Genomic DNA, 20,800 nt, shown 5'->3' with positions numbered 1-20,800 from the left:
CCAAAAACCTTTAAACCAGTTTTGCCACATGAGTCCACTATATCTACCTATATGCGGTATTCTTTTGCCGTTGTAAGCAAATTTGTATGTGCCATCTCTAATTTTCAAAATGAGCTTTTCTTTTGTGTGTTCGTTTCGCTCGCGGAGCGGTGAGGGGTGGCTAATATTTTCCATGCTAGATGTGTTATTCTCACGATGAGTGTTTATTCACTTGTCATTGCACAAGAGTAAGGCAAAGGTATTAGGGATGCCCAGTCCCGAAATGAAAAATGAATTTACTTTATGTTTTCAAATAATAAATTCCTTGGAAAGTGTTGGTATGGAAGGCACCCGTGGATACGGTTAGCCATGGAAAGAGAAAGTATGGTGGAAAAAGGAATAAACTCTATTTGGGAACTGCCTATGATATATCTAGCATGGTAAGTGTTGGGAACTCTAAGTCGTTTTCGTTGGTGGGAAGGACACACCTCCCAAAATGTTTTTATCTCTAAGTTTTTCGCTTTGAGCTCTGGCACCTCTACCAATCCCTACTTCCCTCTACGAATGGCCTTTCTTTTACTTTATGCAATTTTTATTTTGAAATTGAGTCTCCATCTTCTCTTATAAAAGCACCAACTAGGAGGCACTATGATCGTACTTGAGCATTGGGTGTAGTTAATATGCGAGTGTGTTTCATGAATGGATCAATGATTGAGCATGATGGGCCAGGGATAACTTATTTTAGCATTGATATTTTGAAACACATGGTTGCTTGTTGATATGCTTCAGTATTTAAGTTATCATGTCAAAACTGGACTATTGCTTTGAACAATATAAAATTCCAAATGTCCATGCTAGAAAGAAAAGAATATGATATGGCATGTTAGGCAGCATTCCACATCAAAAATTCTATTTTTATCATTTACCTACTAGAGGACTAGTAGGAGTTAAGCTTGGGGATGCTGATATGTCTCCAACGTATCTATAATTTTTGATTGTTCCATCCTGTTATATTATCAATCTTGGATGTTTTATAATCATTTTATATCATTTTTTGGTACTAACCTATTGACATAGTGCTAAGTGGCAGTTATTGTTTTCTGCATGTTTTTTACATCGCAGTAAATCAATACCAAACGGAGTCCAAATGCCACGAAACTTTATGGAGATTTTTTTATGGACCAGAAGACTCCTAATGGGCCAAGGCTGCACTTGGGGGTGCTCCGAGGAGAGCACAACCCACCAGGGCACACCAGGAGGCCCAAGCGCGCCCTGGTGGGTTGTGCCCACCTCGGGTGCCCCCTAGACCGCCTCTTTGCTCTATAAATACCCTAATATTCCAAAAACCCTAGGGGAGTCGACGAAAATCAATTCCAGCCGCCGCAGAGTCTATAACCACCAGATCCAATCTAGACACCATCACAGAGGGGTTCACCACTTCCATTGCTGCCTCTCCGATGATGCGTGAGTAGTCCTTTATAGACCTTCGGGTCCGTAGTTAGTAGCTAGATGGCCTCCTCTCTCTCTCTCGCTGAATTCTCAATACAATGGTCTCTTGGAGATCCATATGATATAACTCTTTTTGTGGTGTGTTTGTTGGGATCAGATGAACTTTGAGTTTATGATCAGATCTATCTTTTTATATCCATGAAAGTATTTGAGTTTCTTTGATCTCTTTTATGCATGATTACTTATAGCCTTGTATTTCTTCTCTGATATTTTGGTTTTGTTTGGCCAACTTGATCTATTTATCTTGCAATGGGAAGAGGTGCTTTGTAGTGGGTTCGATCTTACGGTGCTTGATCCCAGTGACACAAGGGGAACCGACACGTATGTATCGTTGCTACTAAGGATAAAATGATGGGGTCTATCTCTACATAGATAGATATTGTCTACATTATGTCATCGTTCTTTTTTATTGCCTTACTCCATTTCTCCATGAACTTAATACACTAGATGCATGCTGGATAGTGGTCGATGTGTGGAGTAAGAGTAGTAGATGTAGGCAGGAGTCGGTCTACTAATCTTGGACGTGATGCCTATGTAATGATCATTGCCTGGATATCGTCATGAGTATTTGAAGTTCTATCAATTACCCAACAGTAATTTGTTCACCCATCGTTTGCTATTTTTCTCGGGAGAAGCCGCTAGTGAAACCTACAGCCCCCGGGTCTCTTTCTTATATTATTTGCCTTTGCGATCTACTTTATTTGCCTTTCATTTTCAGATCTATTAAACCAAAAATACAAAAATACCTTGCTGCAATTTATTTTATTTGGCGTTCGATCTATCAATATTTACAACTCTCTCACGTCCGTTTGCCTATCTTGAGGCGCCGCTGAGGGAGTCCTGGATTAAGGGGTCCTCGGGTGTCGAGCTATGTAATATGGGCCGAACTGATGGGACGTGAATATATAAGGTAGAAGGCCTCCCCCCGTGTCTGGATAGGACTCTCCTTTGCGTGGATGGCAAGACTGGCATCCGGATGTATAGTTTCCTTCTTCTGTAAACCGACTCTTTACAACCCTAGACCCCTCCGGTGTCTATATAAACCATAGGAGCTAGTCGTAGAGACTATCAGAATTCATATAGGCTAGACATCTAGGGTTTAGCCATGGCGATCTCGAGGTAGATCAACTCTTGTAACCCCTATACTCATCAAAGTAAATCAAGCAGGAAGTAGGGTTTTACCTCCATTAAGAGGGCCTGAACCTGGGTAAACATCGTGTCCCCTTTGTCTCCTATTACCTTCGATCCTCAGACGCATAGTTCGGGACCCCCTACCCGAGATCAGCCGGTTATGACACCGAAATTGGTGCTTTCAATGAGAGTTCCTTTGTGTCATCGACGGAAGGATCGATGGATCGCCTTGTCATCAATGACAACATCACCTCTGGGAGGGCCTTAGTCCCAGGACAGGTCCTCCAGCTTGGCGGTTCCACCATGGGCGCCCACTTGTGCATTAAGCCAAAGACAACCCCCGCAATCGCCAAACATCTTCTCCGCATCAACCTTGAATACTCTGAAAAGATGGATCCGGTAGATATCTTGTCCTTGAGCGAACTGCTAGATCGCATCGCCGCCCTGGGGGTCGCAATAGATTATGATCGGATTGGGCTTAAACCCGATCAGAGGGAAATCAAGTCCCCGTCGATCACCCATCTGGTAGCGGTCGTCACAACAAAAAAATACACTTCCGTGATGATACATGTTTGTCACAGTAGGTCACATTTTCTGTCATGCATGTACACCCATGACGATTCTATGACAGAATCAAGATAGCCATACCTGTGTTGTTCTAGAAGTGTTCCATGACATTACCAAAATTATCATCACGGAAGTGTCCACTTCCATGACGATAAATCACGCGTCATAGAAGTGCTTTCGTCAAGGGTGACCAACATGTGGCATCGACCGCAACGGGTCGCCGTTAAGCTATTGGGTCTGGTTTTGGATCCGATAACCCGTTAACATCTCAGACCAATGGGGATTTTCCATGTGTAAAATTCTCATTGGCCGGAGGAAACACGTGTTGGCTCACCGTTGGGACAGATGTCATCCACTCATTGGACAGGAGGTGCCTATGATACGTCGACACGTGGCATGGCCCAACAGAGGCCCATTCCGGTGAAAAGGCCGGCCCAGCTAAAGGCCCACCATATTTTTTCAGACACTAGTGGGCTGGCCTGTTAACAGTCTACCATGTTTTGGGTCAAATTGAGACCCATACAGATCACGCCCATTCACCTGCCATGTTTTGGGCCAAATTACGGTCCATATTGGATCAAGCCCGTTAACAGGCCACTGTTCTTTTGGGCCCATTTTAAGAGAGGTTTGTATTTTAGCCTGTTAAATGCCCATTTACCAGTTCAGCCCGATAATAGTTTCGGCCTGTTAGCAGCCCGTGGTGAATCTGGGACGTTGTCGGCTCGGTTTAACTTTAGGCTATTTAACGACCCATGTAGAAACTGGGCTATTTCTTGTCCAAAGTAACTTTAGGCCTCTTAATGGGTCATAGTCTTCGTGGATAAATTTCATCCCAACTGGCCTATCGGCCTGTGTGATAGCCTGGCTTAATAGGGATGATAGACTACTCATATCAATAAGGAATTCCTTCTTTTCCGGAAGCCCATTCAGACAGAACTCCAAAGTTAAGCATGCTCAGCTTGGAGTAATTTCAGGATGGGTGACCGACCGGGAAGTTGCTCCCGGGTGCGCACGAGTGAGGACAAAGTGCGCAGAAAAGACTAGTATTGATCTGTGGGGCCAGTCTAGATCCCGTCAGGAGTAACGACCACCGGTGGTGTGTCTGCAGCGTTACAAGTTGGTATCAGAGCCGACCCTCGCGGTTACACGGATGTTTGCAGACAGGTGCGTGGTCATGTTGTTCATGACGTTTGTGACCCGTCGTGGCACCGGACATGGCACATGTACCAGACTAGATGCACAGATGTATGTGCCAAGAGGGAACATTCCTGTGGCCCGACGAGGACGTCGGTTCCTCTGAGTGGGGGTGTATGTGATAGCCTGGCTTAATAGGGATGGTAGACTACTCATATCAATAAGGAATTCCTTCTTTTCCGGAAGCCCAATCGGACAGAACTCCAAAGTTAAGCGTGCTCAGCTTGGAGTAATTTCAGGATGGGTGACCGACCAGGAAGTTGCTGCCGGGTGCGCACGAGTGAGGACAAAGTGCGTAGAAAAGACTAGTATTGATCTGTAGGGCCAGTCTAGATCCCGCCAGGAGTAATGACCACCGGCGGGTGTGTCTGGGGCGTTACAGCCTGCTAATGACCCGTGTAACAGTTGGGCCTAATTACAGTCCATGTTGAATCCGGCCTGCTTACAGCCCATCTGATAATGGCCCTTGACACTTTTAGGCCTATGGCCCGCGTAGATACTGGCCTGCTTAAAGCCCATAATTTTATTGGGCCAAACAGGCCCAAGATATATTTTGGCATGTTAACTGCTCATCCTATTTGGGCCAAACATGGGCCTTAGGCAGTTTCGGCCTGTATTCGCCCGTGAATTTTTTGGCTCAATGCTAACCCAATCAAGGTTTTAGCCTGTTAAAAGCCCATTGTATTCTTTGGCCCAGCTGGCCAGAACTTTACTCGGCCTGTTAAAGGCAGGAAACAACTCTAGGTTTAGACCTGCTAATGGCCCAAGATGATTATAGGCCCACATTTTGGCCCATATGAGTAACGGGCCGGCCTGAAGACCAAGAACACTAAGATCGACTGAACCTTCTGACCTAAATTACAGCATACTGACCAAGAATAAACCTAGACTATACAACAAAGAAATTACAGCATACTACATCCCCTCGGCATCAAAGTTCGCCACCAGTGATAATAAAGGGCAACCAGACAACAGATTACATAAACTAGGCAGGTCGCCAGCAATGGAAGTTAACAGGCAGACAAAATAATAGACAGAACCGACAACACTTCAACATAGTTCAAGAAAGGTTAGCCCGGCCTAGGAGCTGCAGCGCAAGCAGCTTGGGAACCTGATGAGATTGCGCTTCTTTGGCACTTATATCCACCAACTTAAGCTGCATAGCATCAATAAACGCCCTGTACTTCTGATTAATCTTGCATAGAGATTGGAGTTCTAGTCGTATTTGAGCGGAAGCATGCATTTCAGCTTGAATTTCAGACTGAAGAAGTCGAACAGATTCAGGCGGCGACTTCATCGAGCTTGTGTCACTGAGTAAGTTTGATACTACATCAAGATGTGACTTCATGGTTGTATCCCTACCCTCAATATGTGTTGCCTTCTCCTTTGGAATATGTGTTAGAGGGACAAACAATGGGTTCGTCTCACTATCATTGTGGTAGTTCTTCCTAGCAGCAGTGTTGTCACCCTGAAAGAGAAACAAGTAGGTAGATAACAGGTTTTGCACGTATAAGCATCAGCGCTGTCAATTCATCTCATTTCTTTGTCAAAAATAAAGAGACACCATTTAAAATAGAATTAACATAATAGGCATTGTTCATAGTTCAGACGGCAATAAATGGCATTGTGCAGGAGCGGCCAGCTTCACCAGACCACTGGATTACAGATCAAGAACACAAGCATAGATGTAGTTCTAAACAACGTATAAGCATGAATGGTAAGTGTACTGTCAATTTATACCATTTCAGATTGGTAAATAAAGAGACACGATTTAAATAACATTAATATAATATGGCATTGTTCATAGTTGAGACATAGCAGGATATGACATTGTGCTGTTGTTGGTAGTCTCACCACACCACTGGATTGCAGATCAAGAACACAAGCATACACATAGTGCTAAAGAAGATAACTTGCTATGTTTAGTTTAATTTACATGGTACGAATAAGGAAATAGATTGTACAATTAAAGACTGAAATTATGAAGGACAAACTTATGTTTATGTACTTCTACTTTATAAACTTTGAACAAGCAATTTGATGCAGATGACAAAAATAACCAACATTTGCACTCATAGCTATCCAAATATACACAACAAAGTTTGAAGGCTCAAGGAGTACAAACTTACATTAGTAGTGAAGACAGGCTCTATAAAGGCCTTGTCCATATTGATGGGGGGGAAATTCAAGAAGTTTACTACACACTCTTCTTCAAGAGTATTGCCTTTTTCTACATTTTGTTAAGAGTAAATATAGATGTGAAAATATAGGAACAAATGGTGATTATTTAACTTAAGATGCAGAGTACAAATGTAAATACAACATACAGGAAGAAGGCACTAACAAGAGCAATGCAGTGCTAAACTTCTTCAGTAACATTGGTTTTATTCAATATTTTGGCAAGAGTGAATGTAGATCTGACGTGTAGAAAAATGGAGGACAAGGGAAAATAAGCTGCAAAGTGTACATGAAGAACTAGCTGACAAATATAAGTACAGTGATGAAGGACAATAGATACTTACAAGAACAATGAAGGTTTTTAGGAATGAGAGGCCTACTTTCAGAGCCTGGAGACACAACTTTATTCATGACATAACCTTGCTCTCTCATAGGATAAAATGTAAACACATAGATAGCCTTCTGACTTGGATTTCTAATCTCCCATAGCTAGTTCTTGTTACCCAGTTTGGGTTGTAAGTATTTCTTTCTTTCTTCTTTCTTTTCTTATGTAATTGACTTGCAAAGGACTTTGTTTTCCTTTGTTGCTTTGAATAAAGAGCTGTGAGGCTGTTGCCTTGCAGTATACAGTCAAAAAAAGAACAATGAAGAACTAAATTTCTTCGTAGGCATTGGGTTTATTCTACATTAATTTAAGCATTAATATAGATCTGATAATTTGGAGCGAATAGTGGATAAGCAAGCTATAATGCACAATGATGTCACATAATCCACCAGGTATGAATGTAAGGACAGCTATAGGAAAATAGGTACTCACAAGAGCAAAGTAGCGACCATCATAGTTGCGATATCCTAGGTTTTGCGGCATTGGTTCTATCACCAATATATGTCGGGTGCTATGTGATTTATCCAGTAGCACGACCTTTTTCAAGGACTTTGCTTGTACTCCTTCAGGTTCTGCAATCACCCTCTTCCTTTTGGATGTCTGAAACACAAGAACAACATTTGAATGGGAAAACATGGTATGAAGACAAATGGAATAGGTGTTGATAATGGATGGGCATGGCATCTTCACATATATCATTAGTAAACTAAGCAGATGGCGGTGCAACAAAGCAAAAGAAATGCAAGACACCTTATGCGAGATATGTGCAACCAATAAACCCTTGCCAAATTAGAACAGACACCTTATTGGGTGAACAGGATAGGCCATCTGCCTTTGACTCCTTGAGCTTAGAATAGTCATTGGGATCATATTCTGAATACGAATCTATAGGTCGGGAGCATGTAGGTTTCATTGCATCCACAATGGACCTCAATCCCTTGATGCCAAGTTTGTTACCCATTGAACTGTTCTGCAATATTCTTCTGATGTGCGCATTCTTATATTCATTGTGATTACATACAATATTTGTTAAGCATGAAAACATAAATAGTAGTGAGCTTATCTTTGTAAAGCAGAGGATATTGCAATATAATAGAGGCTCCCTGTAAACCCTTGTGTGCTATCATTAGATTATGATGAGAGAGCCCATGTGTGTTGTAATATGGTGAGTAGATTAATATAATCTGGCACAACCACACAAAATATAGGCTCCCTGTTGGGGGCCCCAGATGTGAGGATAGTTGGCAGATGATAGGTTCATAATATACCGTATAGAAAGTTTATTGCCAAACCATGATAACGAGAGTGTGGAGCCAGTAGGCAGATCGTAGTGTAGATAATAGGGGTACACCATAACCACCATAAATAAATTGGGAAAGCGGAACTCGCTGGAAAACATAGGGTTTTGCCGCTACTAATATGCAGCCTATCGATCACCTACAGCCCAGCTCTATTCATCTGAAGGCGCATTACTATTACTATCAGTTTAGTCTATCAAAGACCGCGCGGCTCGCACCATTTCCGGGGTATTATGGAAGACCAACTCAAAGTGCGAAATCATTTAGCAGAACCGGCCCAATAGAGGTGTCGATTGCATATGTCCCTGCTCCCCTTCCTGACAAGGAACATACTGTGCTTACTAAAGAAGAATAGAAGAGGAACATGTTAAAGAACAGAAGAGGAAGCATATTATTGAGATTCCCCTTCTTTCTATACAATGTTGGTTGCCCACCCATGATGAATCAGAGCGCCCAAATAAATACAATTCCATGATGTCTCTCTATATGTGGCCACATGCATTTGTAAACTCAATTGGGAGCATTAGCTAACCAATTAAATGTGTGCCTGTTAGCTAATGTCAGTATCATATCATAATTCGTCTTTGAAGAAGTAAGCTTTGGACTTATTATTGGTGTGTTGTTTAGCTTCAAGAGTGGACTGCTGCTAGTGCGACACAAAGCAGCTACATAGATCATAGTGTAGATATAACGGGGAAACCGTAAGCATCAGGAGTAAAATCAGCAAAGCGGAACTTGCTGGAACATATGTGCTAGTATTGCGGGTACGGCTAGAAAGGCTTCGGATACCAGCTTTCTTCAACCGAAGGTGCAGTACTATTAATATCAGTGTAAATCTCAAAGGCGACACAACTCCCCGCATTTCCTTGCAAATCTTATAGGATTCAAGTGGGCAGGCCACTATAATTCCTATTCCCATGTTTACAAAATCCTAAGAATCAAAGAGGCCTGAAGAGTTCAAAGTGTCCATCACAACCGACTGTATAGACCTCTACACTGCAAATGTCCCTGCTCATCTTCACTACAAGGAACATACTATACTACTATCATACTCCCTTCGTTCCAAAATATAAGTCTTTGTAGAGATTTCCACTATGGATCACATATAGATGTATATAGGTACGTTTTAGAGTGTAGATTCACTCATTTTGCTCCATATGTAGTCCATGGTGGAATCTATACAAAGACTTGTATTTAGGAATGGAGAGAGTACTTATTAAAGAAGAATGGAAGAGGAACATGCTACCTTGTCTAGTCTATGTTGTTCCGTTATGAATGCTTAGTTTCATCTAGTATTGAAACTTTATCTGGTGTCCTTGACCACGTTAAAGGTTCGGTCCGAACTTTAATGTTTTTGGCGAAAGCCGTCCAAAATTTGGAGTTTCCCGCCCAAGTTAGGACCACGATCTTTTATGACGGTTGCCATGTGCTATCTATCAACTGTCATCTTATCCCGTCCATTGAATCGCAATAGTCATTCGACTATGGCCGTTCGATCTGATTCACTCCATGCGGTTATTTCCCCTCGCATATAAATACTGCACCACCACCACTCCCTCATCCTCTCACTCTCCTCCTCGCCACTGTCTCCTCCAAAGCCCTACTGCACTGCTCCTTCTAGAGCTTGACGTCGATGATCTCTTTGCTTTGCTGCCAGAAAGTGGTCACCGGAGTCCTTCCTCGCCGGCGCGGATCATCTTCCACCCCGCGCTGCCGTAGCTGTTGCACATCACCAAGCTAGGGTATGTGTAGTGCAAACTCGGTCCTCCGTTCTTCTCATTCGAGTTCGTCCGCGGTTGAAATTACTAGTTTTTGCCGCATTTCTTGGACCTTTAATGGTAGGTAACTTGTGCGGGTGTGGTTTGTAGTTGTACCTCGCATCCGAAAAATTTCAGATCTAGGGTTTGTGATATGTCTCGCACGAATGGAATGCGTAGCACGGTGACTAGTATATTCTTCGAACCTACTAGTTTGTTCTACACATTTCTTTCATTCAAAACATTTATCAAAGTTTGCATCTAATTCTTCTTCAAAAATGTTTTCGTTCACAAAATCTTTGCTGTGAGCATTCGTAACCTTGTCCCCATTTTCCCTCGCATCTATCCTTTCATAGGTACATGCAATCAGTTAAGGATTCTACTTGACTAGTGAGCATGGTTGATAGAGAAGATGTCATTTTGGGCACAAGAGATGAGTCCAAAGCTCTGAATGCAAAGGGCACAACGGTAGGCCTGTCAACTGGCAAAAGAAAAAGAACCGAGCAAAATGCTAACGACCAAGAAGAAGATGCTCCAAAGAAGAAGAATGGTGACAGGCAACCATATACAGATACTGCTAAGTACATCTCTCATGATAAGTATAACACTGTTCCAGGAGAATCAAAGCATGATAGAGATAAGCATCTGCAATGGATTTGACGTCACTGGGTGCACAAGTGGTTCAACTATGAAATGATTCATCCTCGGTTTGCACAGAACTTTGCTTTTCATCCTCCATGGGGTGACTGTCGTGAAATTGGCCTCATCATATCAGGTGATCCCCAAGAGAGACCGCCACCACCACCAAATGGCCATGATTCATCCCTTCATACTCCCGCTTCTTATCCTGATGAGCTTGCTAAGTGTCAAAAGAATGCCATCAAGAGAGCCAAGAAAGCTGGAAAAGAAAGGGCTCGTGAAGAAGAAAATCGTCGTCTTCTGAAGGATGATGTCATGAAGAAAAAGGCTGAAGGAAAATCTGAAAGCCCATTGATAATCCCCAAGTGGTAGAAATCATTGTAGCAATTTACAAAGGTGGAAGTGATAAGTATGGAGTGTCGAACCCACAAGGAGCTAGGTAAGATCAATATTCTCTCAAGTCCTATTTGCCACTGATATGACTCTACTTACACCGAACGTTTGCTTCCATCTAGAAGCGAGAAATAAAACTACATTGTGGGTATAAAGAGGATAGCTTTGCATGATATCGGAGAACTAAAATACAAAAATAGGTGATGTTAACATAAAGTTGGAATATATTAGTATATTATAAATATCGAGTGTGAAATAATGATGGATCGGTGTGCGAAATTATCCTAGGCAATTGCTAACAAGATCGGTAATCATTATTGCAATTTTCTATGAGGGAGAGGAATAAGCTAACATACTTTCTCTACTTGGATCATATGCACTTATGATTGGAACTCTAGCAAGCATCCAGAACTACTAAAGACCATTAAGGTAAAACCCAACCATAGCATTAAAGTATCAAGTCCCCTTTATCCCATACGCAACAACCCCCTTACTCGAATTTAAGCTTATGTCAGTCTAGCAACCCACTATAAGTGAATCATGAACGTATTGCAACACCCTATAGAGGGAATCCTTCACGTCTGCGCGGCACGGGTGGCACCATATGACAACACCAAAAACACATACAACTCAAACCAATCTAGATCATCAATCAACCCAAAAAACAAAAGAAATCTACTCAAAACATCATAGGATGGTAACACATCATTGGATCATAATATGTGGCATAAAGCACCATGTTCAAGTAGGGGATTACAGCGGGGTGCGGGTGAGTGGACCGCTTAAAAGAGATGAGGAAGGTGATGAAGATGGTGATGTTGATGAAGACGATCACCGCGGCGATGGTTCCCCCAGCAGCACTCCGGCGCCACTGAGAGAGGGGGGAGATGGTCTCCCCTTGTGCTTCCTCCTCCATGCCTCCCCCTAGATGGGGAGAGGTTCTGCCTCTGGTCATTGGCCTCCATGGTGATGATGGCCCCCTCCGGCTTCCTCCTTCATGGCCTCCGGTAATGATGGCCCCTTCTGATAGGGTGCCAGAGAGGGCCTAGACTAATTTTCATGGGTACAGAGGCTTGCGGCGGCAGAACTTTTGGTCTAGGATTCTTTTCGGGGGTTTTGTCATTTATAAGAATGTTTGGCGTCGGTCTCACGTCAAGGAGGTGCTCGAGGGGCCCACAAGCCCTCAGGGCGCCCCCTAGGGCGTGCCTAGGAGGCCTGTGGCTTCCTTGTGAAGCTTCTGGTCCTTCCTCGATGCTTTGAGGGTCTCTTTTGGTCCACAAAAAATCATCTTAAATTTTCGGCCCATTCTGAGAACTTTATTCTGCACAAAAAACGACACCACGGTAGTTCTGCTGAAAACAACGTCAGTCCGGGTTAGTTCTAATTAAATTATACCAAAACCATATAATTTTTTTGTAAACATGGCATGAATACTTCATAAATTATAGATATGTTGGAGACGTATCAACATCCCCAAGCTTAATTCCTGCTCATCCTCGAGTAGGTAAATGATAAAAGAAATAATTTATGAAGTGTGAATACTAGCATAGTGCATAAATTTGATCAACGATAGTTCCAAACACTTTTTCTAGCATCATTGTGTATCATAAACATTAGCTCATCACATAAAACTTCTCATGATCAAGTAACAAGCTATTCACATGTTAAAGTACAAACCATAAAGTTTCTTGAAAACTAACAAACTATGTTCTCAGTCACCAAACAATTGTAATTCATCTTATTTTCAGGAAGGGTCTATGCAAGAGCTTTGATTTAGAAAATTACACATACTCAACTATTATATAGTCTTCCATGATTGCTAACACTCAAAGCATATTTTTAGAACAAATAGCATCCGTCGGACACAGAGAAAGATAGGGGCATAATGTTTCACCTCCCAACTCATTTATCATATAGATAATTGTCAACAATAATAATTCATGATCAAATATATTTGAATGGCCATATATGCTTGGATCTTTTCCCATCACATGATGCGTGCCAACTAAAGAATAATTGAGGTTGAATTAAGAAGGAATACTATTGACTCTTGCATAAAAGTAAATACATGAAAGTAAAAGATAGGCCCTTCTGTCGGTGTCAAAACCGGCCGATCTCGGGTAGGGGGTCCCGAACTGTGCGTCTTAGGATCGAAGGTAACATGAGACAAAGGGGACACAATATTTACCCAGGTTCAGGCCCTTTTAATGGAGGTAAAACCCCACTTCCTGCTTGATTGACTTTGATGAGTATAGGGGTTACAAGAGCTGATCCACCTCGAGTTGTAATGGCTAAACCCTAGCTATCTAGCCTATGTGAATTCTGATGGTCTCTATAGACTAAAGCCTCCGGTTTATATAGAGATCGGAGGGGGCCAGGGTTGTACAAAGTCGGTTTACAAAAGAAGGAAACTATACATCCGGATGCCAATCTTGCTATCCACGCAACGGAGAGTCCCATCCGGACACGGGGGAATGCCTTCTAATTTGTATCTTTGCGGCCCATCAGTCCGGCCCACAACACATGGGCCAGACACCCAAAGGACCCCTTAATCCAGGACTCCCTCAGTAGCTGAACCAGTCTTCAATGATGAGGTGTTCGGCACGCAGATTGTCTTCAGCATTGCAAGGCGGGTTCCTCCTCAGAATACTTCAAATTAGTCTTCTGAATAAGAGAACTGTATCCGGCTCTGTATAACAGCCACAACCCTCAACCACAAGGGGAAGATACTTAATCAAAATATGGTTTGTCTACTAAGAACTTTTTTGGCGAAACGCTACGTCTGGCCTCTTTATCATTTCGAACCGTTTTTTAGCCTCCCGCTTCGCGTTTCGAGGCGCAGCCTCTATTGACACGTCTTGTCAAAGCAGAGATCATGCCCCCTTATTTCGGGATTCTCATCAATACGGTTTTGGGTAATCCAACCGTGCCATTCGCACGATCCCTTCGGAACATGCGAATTTTAAGGCTTGAGGGGGGGGGGCTTGATATTCACCGCCTATATAAGCGGATAAAGATCCCTTCTTTTTACCCCACGCCTTCTTCCTCCCTCTGCTTTCCAATCCTCAAGCTCCAGCACCCAAGCTTCGATCTTTCCCACTGCCCCCAACCTCTCCAACCATGGCCAGATCCGGCTCACGGGGCAAGTGGATGGCCTCCTCCATTACGGAGAAGGACGCCAAAGAGCTCCGGGAAGCGGGGTACCTGGCTGTGGACGTCGCACACAGGATTCCTGTCAAAAAGCAAGTCATCCCCACTCTGGAGCCCGATGAGAGAGTGGTGTTTATCCCCCACTTCCTCTGCGGACTAGGGTTTCCTCTCCACCCTTTTGTCTGCGGCTTCATGTTCTATTATGGGCTAGATTTCCACGATCTAGCCCCAAATTCCTTCCTCCACATCTCGGCGTTTATCGTCATGTGTGAGGTGCTCCTCCACATCCCCCCACTTCGGCCTATGGCTCAAGGTTTTCAATGTGAAGCTGAAGGTGGTCGACGGGTAGCATGCGGACTGTGGCAGTGCCATGGTGAGCAAGCTCCCCAACATCACCTGCCCCAAAGGGGCCTTCGTGGAAACTGTCAAGATAGGGCAGTAGGAGTGGTTCTACATGACCGAACCTCGTGGCACCACATGGGCAGCCACTCTTGAGTTTAGATCTGGACCCCCAATGCGGCTCGCGTCATGGACAACAAGGGTCTGGACTGGGGGGTCGTCCGACGAAGTGATGATGCTGCAAAAGCGCATAAAAATATGATAGAGAAGAACGCCAGTCTCACTAATGTGATTCAGGTGATGATTTTCCACCGGATCCTCCCTGCCAGCGCCGGCCTCTCCATATGTGGGAGTTCAATCCGGAAGGGCCACGAACCCTGCAGCGATTCTTCGGCACAAAGCACGAAGAGATCTGGAAGCTACTCTTCAAGGCCCAGAAGACGTGGCCAGAGACAACCGGCGACATTAGCCTCAACAACGCGCATTCGGCCACCCCAGTAAGCATTTAGTTTCTGAACATAACTTTAGTTCACAAATCAAAGGGTATGTTGAGCCTTCCATCCTTCAATCAGGGCTGGACAAAGAAGGCGGAGCGGATCAAGTGTCCGGCTCCGCTACCCGAAGACCCAGCCATTCCTCTGCTAATGAGGATGTTGGTCCTGGCGCCGTATCAGGCGCTGGAGAAGAAGGCCAAGAAGAAGAGCAAGGAGGCCAAAGGTGGCCCCCGCTGTAAAAGTACTTCAGACGCTGTGTCCAGAGAGACCGAAGCTCCCTCCTCCCACGAGGGAGATGAAGACGAAGAGGAGGAGGAGGCAGAGAGCGATTCTCCCCTTAAGGGGAGGAAGAAGAAAAGGGCGGCCTCTGTAGACCCGGAGGCGGAGGCGTCCAAGAGAGGGAAGATATCCCTCTCGGACGGCTCGGATTCGGATGCTGAAGCCATCCCCGAGCGGCGCCCCAGGGTGAAGTCCCAGGCCGCATCATAAGTATCCAAGGATGTTTTAAATATATCCGGTATTTTATGATTGTAGGATAACATATTATATTAGGTATTTCAGTTCGGCTCGCGACCTCTCCCAACTATCATCATCTGAGGGGAATTCCCTGGCACCAGAGATGGTGGAGAGCGAGACGCCTCCGCAAGCCTCTCCGCCACCCACCGCGGATGACACCGAGGTGTTATCCCAAAGGACCTCTCTGGGCCACGGAGAGGTGCAGGAGGCCACCAAGACGGCGCCAGAGGGTAATGCCTCGGCTGCCGAGAACATGGGGGCGCAACCCCCATGGAGACTGACGACGGGGGCCCTGACCAGTCCGACCCCCAGCCGAACACCATTCCAGAAACTCATGTGGCTCCGGAATCGAGTTGGCAACCCCCTTCAAAGGAGGGGGCAGCGCCAACTCCAGCGGCGACCTCCACCAATCTAGAGGCGTCGAACACTTTGATGGAGGCACTGCGACGTGCTTCCATCGTGGAGGAGCACCGCACCCTCATGGGTGTGGTGGTTGAGAAGGTTCAGTCCGCCAAGAGCGGGCTGAACGAAGCCTTCACCAGCCTATTAACAAGCTTTGAGGTATACAATGTAATATTTTTAGCCGCTTTTCATATGAAATATATGCCTGTGTATAGATAGTAGCCCCTGAGACTCTATTCGGTTTTGAAAAATGGCCGAACAGAGGATCAAATAATAATCGCAGGAGGTAACGTACTGGTCCATTTGTAAACAGGCTTCCCTGCTAGTGGTGACCGCCTGGGCCGCTGAATTTTCCGAACTCAAGCGGAAGCTGCAGCTGGTCGATGGTGATATTGTCCGCATTAACAAGCGGTTCGATGAGGCATGAGCGCAAGGTGTGTTTGAAAAATTATTTACACGCCTGAAGTGATATTCCAATGCGGAGTCTAAGCTCGTGTGTTACCCTGATCATTATTGCAGGTAGTGCGTCCGAGGTCGAGACCCTGAAGAGCGCCCTCGCCCAAGCCAAGGAGCAGGCACGGGTGAGCAAAGCGGCCACTGACAAAGCGGCCATGGATTTAAAGGCCGAGCAGGTCACCCGCCGCCGATATGAGGAGCAGGTGACCGAAGTGGAGCAAGAGCTCAAGGACGCCGCCGGCAAGTGCGAGGCCTTGGAGGAGAAGAATAAGGCCCGAGCGGTTGACCTCACCAAGGTTCTCTAGGAGGCCAAGGAGGCGTGGACCTAGTCCTGGGCAGCTCGCGAGGAGATCAAGCAGGCCGAACAGATAGTGCTGGTAAGCCCTTTCTTTTACAGAGTAAATTTGGCAGCCAGAAATACGCCCTGCTCACTCGACTATGGAATTCTCACATGCCTTTGCGGATCTTCCGAGGAGTGTGGCCGACGCTGCGCAATTCTTTTGGGCCCGGGAGGGGAACACCACGGAGAAGCTCTTTTGGTCACAGTACCTGGAGCTAGAGCGTCCGGTGTTGTTGAACAACCAGATGATGCAGCTGGCGGAGCTGCATAGGATGTCTGGTTTGGCCATGAAGGACGTCATTGTCTGGCTCTGGCCAATCGAACCCATTCCTAGCAGTTACTTCGGCCTGGTGAAGCGACTTGCTGATGCGCTGCCCCGAATTGAAGCTGTCAAGCACTCGGCGTGCGTCGAGGGTGCACGATGGCCTTCTCCCGCGTCAAGATGCAATAGGCAAAGATGAAGGTCACCGTCCTTGCGACCGAGGCCCCACCCGAAGGCAAGGACCACCGCAAGCCGGAGCGGTATTTTGACGATGTCCTAGAGGGTGCCCAGATAGTAGAGGGACAATTCTCAAAGGATATCATGTTTGAATGAATGTACCCGAGTTGTCCAGGTGTTGTTTTATGAACCAAGGGTTTGTAATATATTTATGCCTTTATCTGAAATTAGTTTCCTCTTGTGCGGCCGTTTTTATTTCTGAGAGTTTACTAGTCGTCGGCTTCAGCCCCCACGTAGATGCTACGGGGGTGTTCGGTAATAGCGCACGACCACACTTGACCCAACGTCTTGGTTCGTAAAGGAGGTGTCTACGCAGCGAACTAGGCAATCAGACGACTTTATCACTTTCACTTAGCCATAGGAGTTTGACAATGGGGCTAAGTACTAGCCCCTGGTGCGTATGCGGCTACCCAAATTGTTGTGCCTTAGACGCGGGACTGAGCGAAGGCAAGTCCTCTGGAAAAGAAATCATAAGAGATTTATAGGAAGTCGTTGAATCGCTGACCAGCTCTCGCCGTATCATGACAGTCAGTTTTCAGCTTTCTCTACTAAGGTGATTGACCGGATGAACCAGAAACACAATCGCAGTAGTTCTCCCTTTACCACCTTACCCGAACAAGCGGAATGTAAGGTAGCAACCACAGGAGCCGGGCGACCCAACTATTGACCAAAGACATGATTCGGAGCTGATGCATATAATGCAATGTTCGGGACGCCAAAGTGTACTCTAAAAGTATTCGGAGTTCCTTTTTTGAAAATATGTGTGGCCGAATAGAGCCCCTGGTATTGAAGCTGTACCAGAATGTATATGTGGCAATCTTAGCACAAAAGAGGAGTGCAGATTATGAAGCAAACCAAGACCGAACGAGGGTTGGTAAAAAATTGTTTTCATTGTAATCTGTTTGATACGTCAAGACGTACTATTACAGATAGTGCCAAGGCTATTTTACATGCCAAAATTTGTACACAAGGGAAAGCTGTATACGGGGCCTAAAAAGATGGTCTTGAAGATCTCATTGATGCCCTGCCGCAAGTCTGCATCGCTTTCGCCTTTGTGGAAGAGATTCCTTGAGAGGAACGGTCCACGGTCGTTTATACGAAAACGGGCCCGGAAAGAGTCCTTGCACGACCGTGGAGTAGCTAGGTTTGCATGCACCTGTGGTATTGAAAAAAAGATCAAAGGAAAAAGATCAAGGTCACAAAGGGTCGAGCCGCACTATAGACCTATCCGTATTGTGCCTCCGTTGTTGCCTAGGGTATTTTGAGTGCGTAATTATGCACATGCGGTACATATGCCGCAGATTTGTGTGGCAGTCGATGGAGGAAAAACTGCTAGTCTAGCTCTGGAGTCACCGAGTTGTCATCATGCAGAGTAGACCAGACGCGTTTAACAGTGTCCGGGGGCTTGATGGCCGATGAGGTGTTCGGCCTAAGGAGGCCACTCTACACTTCAGCCGCAAGGGCCGGGTATGCTCCTTGGTGCGGAGGGAGCGCTCCATGTTTCCATTGACTGTGATAACGCCGCTGGGTCTGGGCATTTTGAGCTTTAAGTAAGCATAATGCGGGACTGCATTGAAGTGAGCGAAGGCGGTTCATACGAGTGGTGCGTGATAACCACTGCGGAAGGGGACGATGTCGAAGATCAAGTCTTCGCTTCGGAAGTTATCCGGTGGACCGAAGACTACTTCCAATGTTATTGAGCCCGTGCAATGGGCTTCCATGCCAGGTATCACTCCTTTAAAGGTGGTGTTAGTAGGCTTGATTCTTGATGGGTCAATACCCATTTTACGAATCGTGTCTTGATAAATCAAGTTAAGACTGCTGCCGTCATCCATGAGGACTCGGGTGAGATGGAATCCGTCGATGATTGGATCAAGGACCAAGGCTTTTGAACCTCCATGACGGATACTGGTTGGGTGGTCCTTACGATCGAAGGTCATCGGACAAACCAACTAGGGGTTGAATTTTGGGGTGACCGGCTCTACGGCGTAGACGTCCCTGAGTGCACGCTTGCGCTCCCTCTTGGGGATATGAGTGACATATATCGTATTAACTGTTTTTACCTCATGGAGAAATTTCTTTTGCCCCCTGTGTTCAGTGGGCAGGGCTCATCCTCGTCCTCGCTTGGCGGCCCTTTCCCCTTGTGTTCGGTATTTAGCTTACCAGCCTGTTTGAAGACCCAACAATTTATGTTGGAGTGCTTTGCAGGCTTGTCAGGGGTACCGTGAATCTGCCAAGGCCGATCAAGTATTTTGTCTAAATTGGATGGGCCATCCCTGTTTCCTTTGAATGGCGTCTTCCGCTGACCGGGTTTAGAGCCACTGAATCCGGCGTTGACCGTCGTGTCTTCGGTATCTTCATTGTTGCTTCGACGCTTATGTTTGTTCCGTTGTGGCCTACCGTTGCCATCTCTGGCATCGGAGGTGCCAGGATCGCTGGTACTGTTGTTTCTACGAGCCAGCCAGATGTATTCTCCCGCGCAAAAGTGGGTCATGAGTGTGGTAAGGGCTGCCATAGACTTCGGCTTTTCTTGGCCGAGGTGTCGGGCGAGCCATTCATCACGGACGATGTGTTTAAAGGCCGCGAGGGCTTTGGCGTCCGGACAGTCGACGATCTGGTTCTTTTTAATTAAGAATCTAGTATAGAGTTTTCGAGCTGACTCTCCGGGTTGCTCGACTATATGACTAAGGTCATCGGCGTCCGGAGGCCGGACATAGGTGCCTTGGAAGTTGTCTCTAAAGGCATCTTCCAAATCTTCCCAACTGCCAATAGAGTTCTCTGGGAGGCTGTTTAACCAGTGCCATGCTGGTCCTTTTAGTTTTAAGGGGAGGTATTTGATGGCGTGGAGATCATCTCCGCGGGCCATGTGAATATGGAGAAGAAAGTCTTCAATCCATACCGCGGGATCAGTCGTTCCATCATATGCTTCAATATTTACGGGTTTGAACCCTTCTGAGAACTGGTGCTCCATTACTTCATCGGTAAAGCATAAGGGGTGTGCGGCGCCTCTGTATTGGTTGACGTCACAACGGAGTTCGAATGACATCCGTGTTCGGTTTTCAGCCCGGGCGAGGTTATGCCTGTCGCACCAGGCTTGATGGCCGTCATCGTGTGTTGCAGCACGCCCCCTTGAACCATAGATTGATCTGGTCTGACCGGCTCTATTGTCTAGGTCCTGGCGTAAGTCGTAGGTATAGCCCGGAGCTGCTACTTCTTTGGCTTGTCGGCGAGGCGGTGCGGGCTGGTGTTCGGCATAAGCAGCCACTTTATCTCGCCCACGTGGTGGTCGGTCTGGTTCATCAGCGTGGTCATATTTTGACAATACTGGCTCAAGGGCTTCATCGTCGAATTGTGGTAGTAGCTGACGCTTCGGATAACTCTTTTCTGGGCGCTCGAGGCCATACTCTTCGGCAGCTAGGACTTGGGTCCATCTATTGTTGAGGGTATCCTGTTCGGCTTGGAGTTGTTGTTGCTTCTTCTTTAGGCTTCGCGCAGTTGCGATTAGCTGATGCTTAAAGCGTTCTTGCTCGAGGGGTTCCTCTGGCACGATGAAGTTTTCGTTGTCGAGGCTGAC

This window comes from Triticum urartu, chromosome 7A (assembly GCF_056163025.1).
Source record: "Triticum urartu cultivar PI428250 chromosome 7A, HENAU_Tu73, whole genome shotgun sequence".
NCBI lineage: Eukaryota > Viridiplantae > Streptophyta > Magnoliopsida > Poales > Poaceae > Triticum > Triticum urartu.
The sequence above is the reverse complement of the archived record's forward strand: the minus strand, read 5'-3'. Positions refer to the sequence as shown.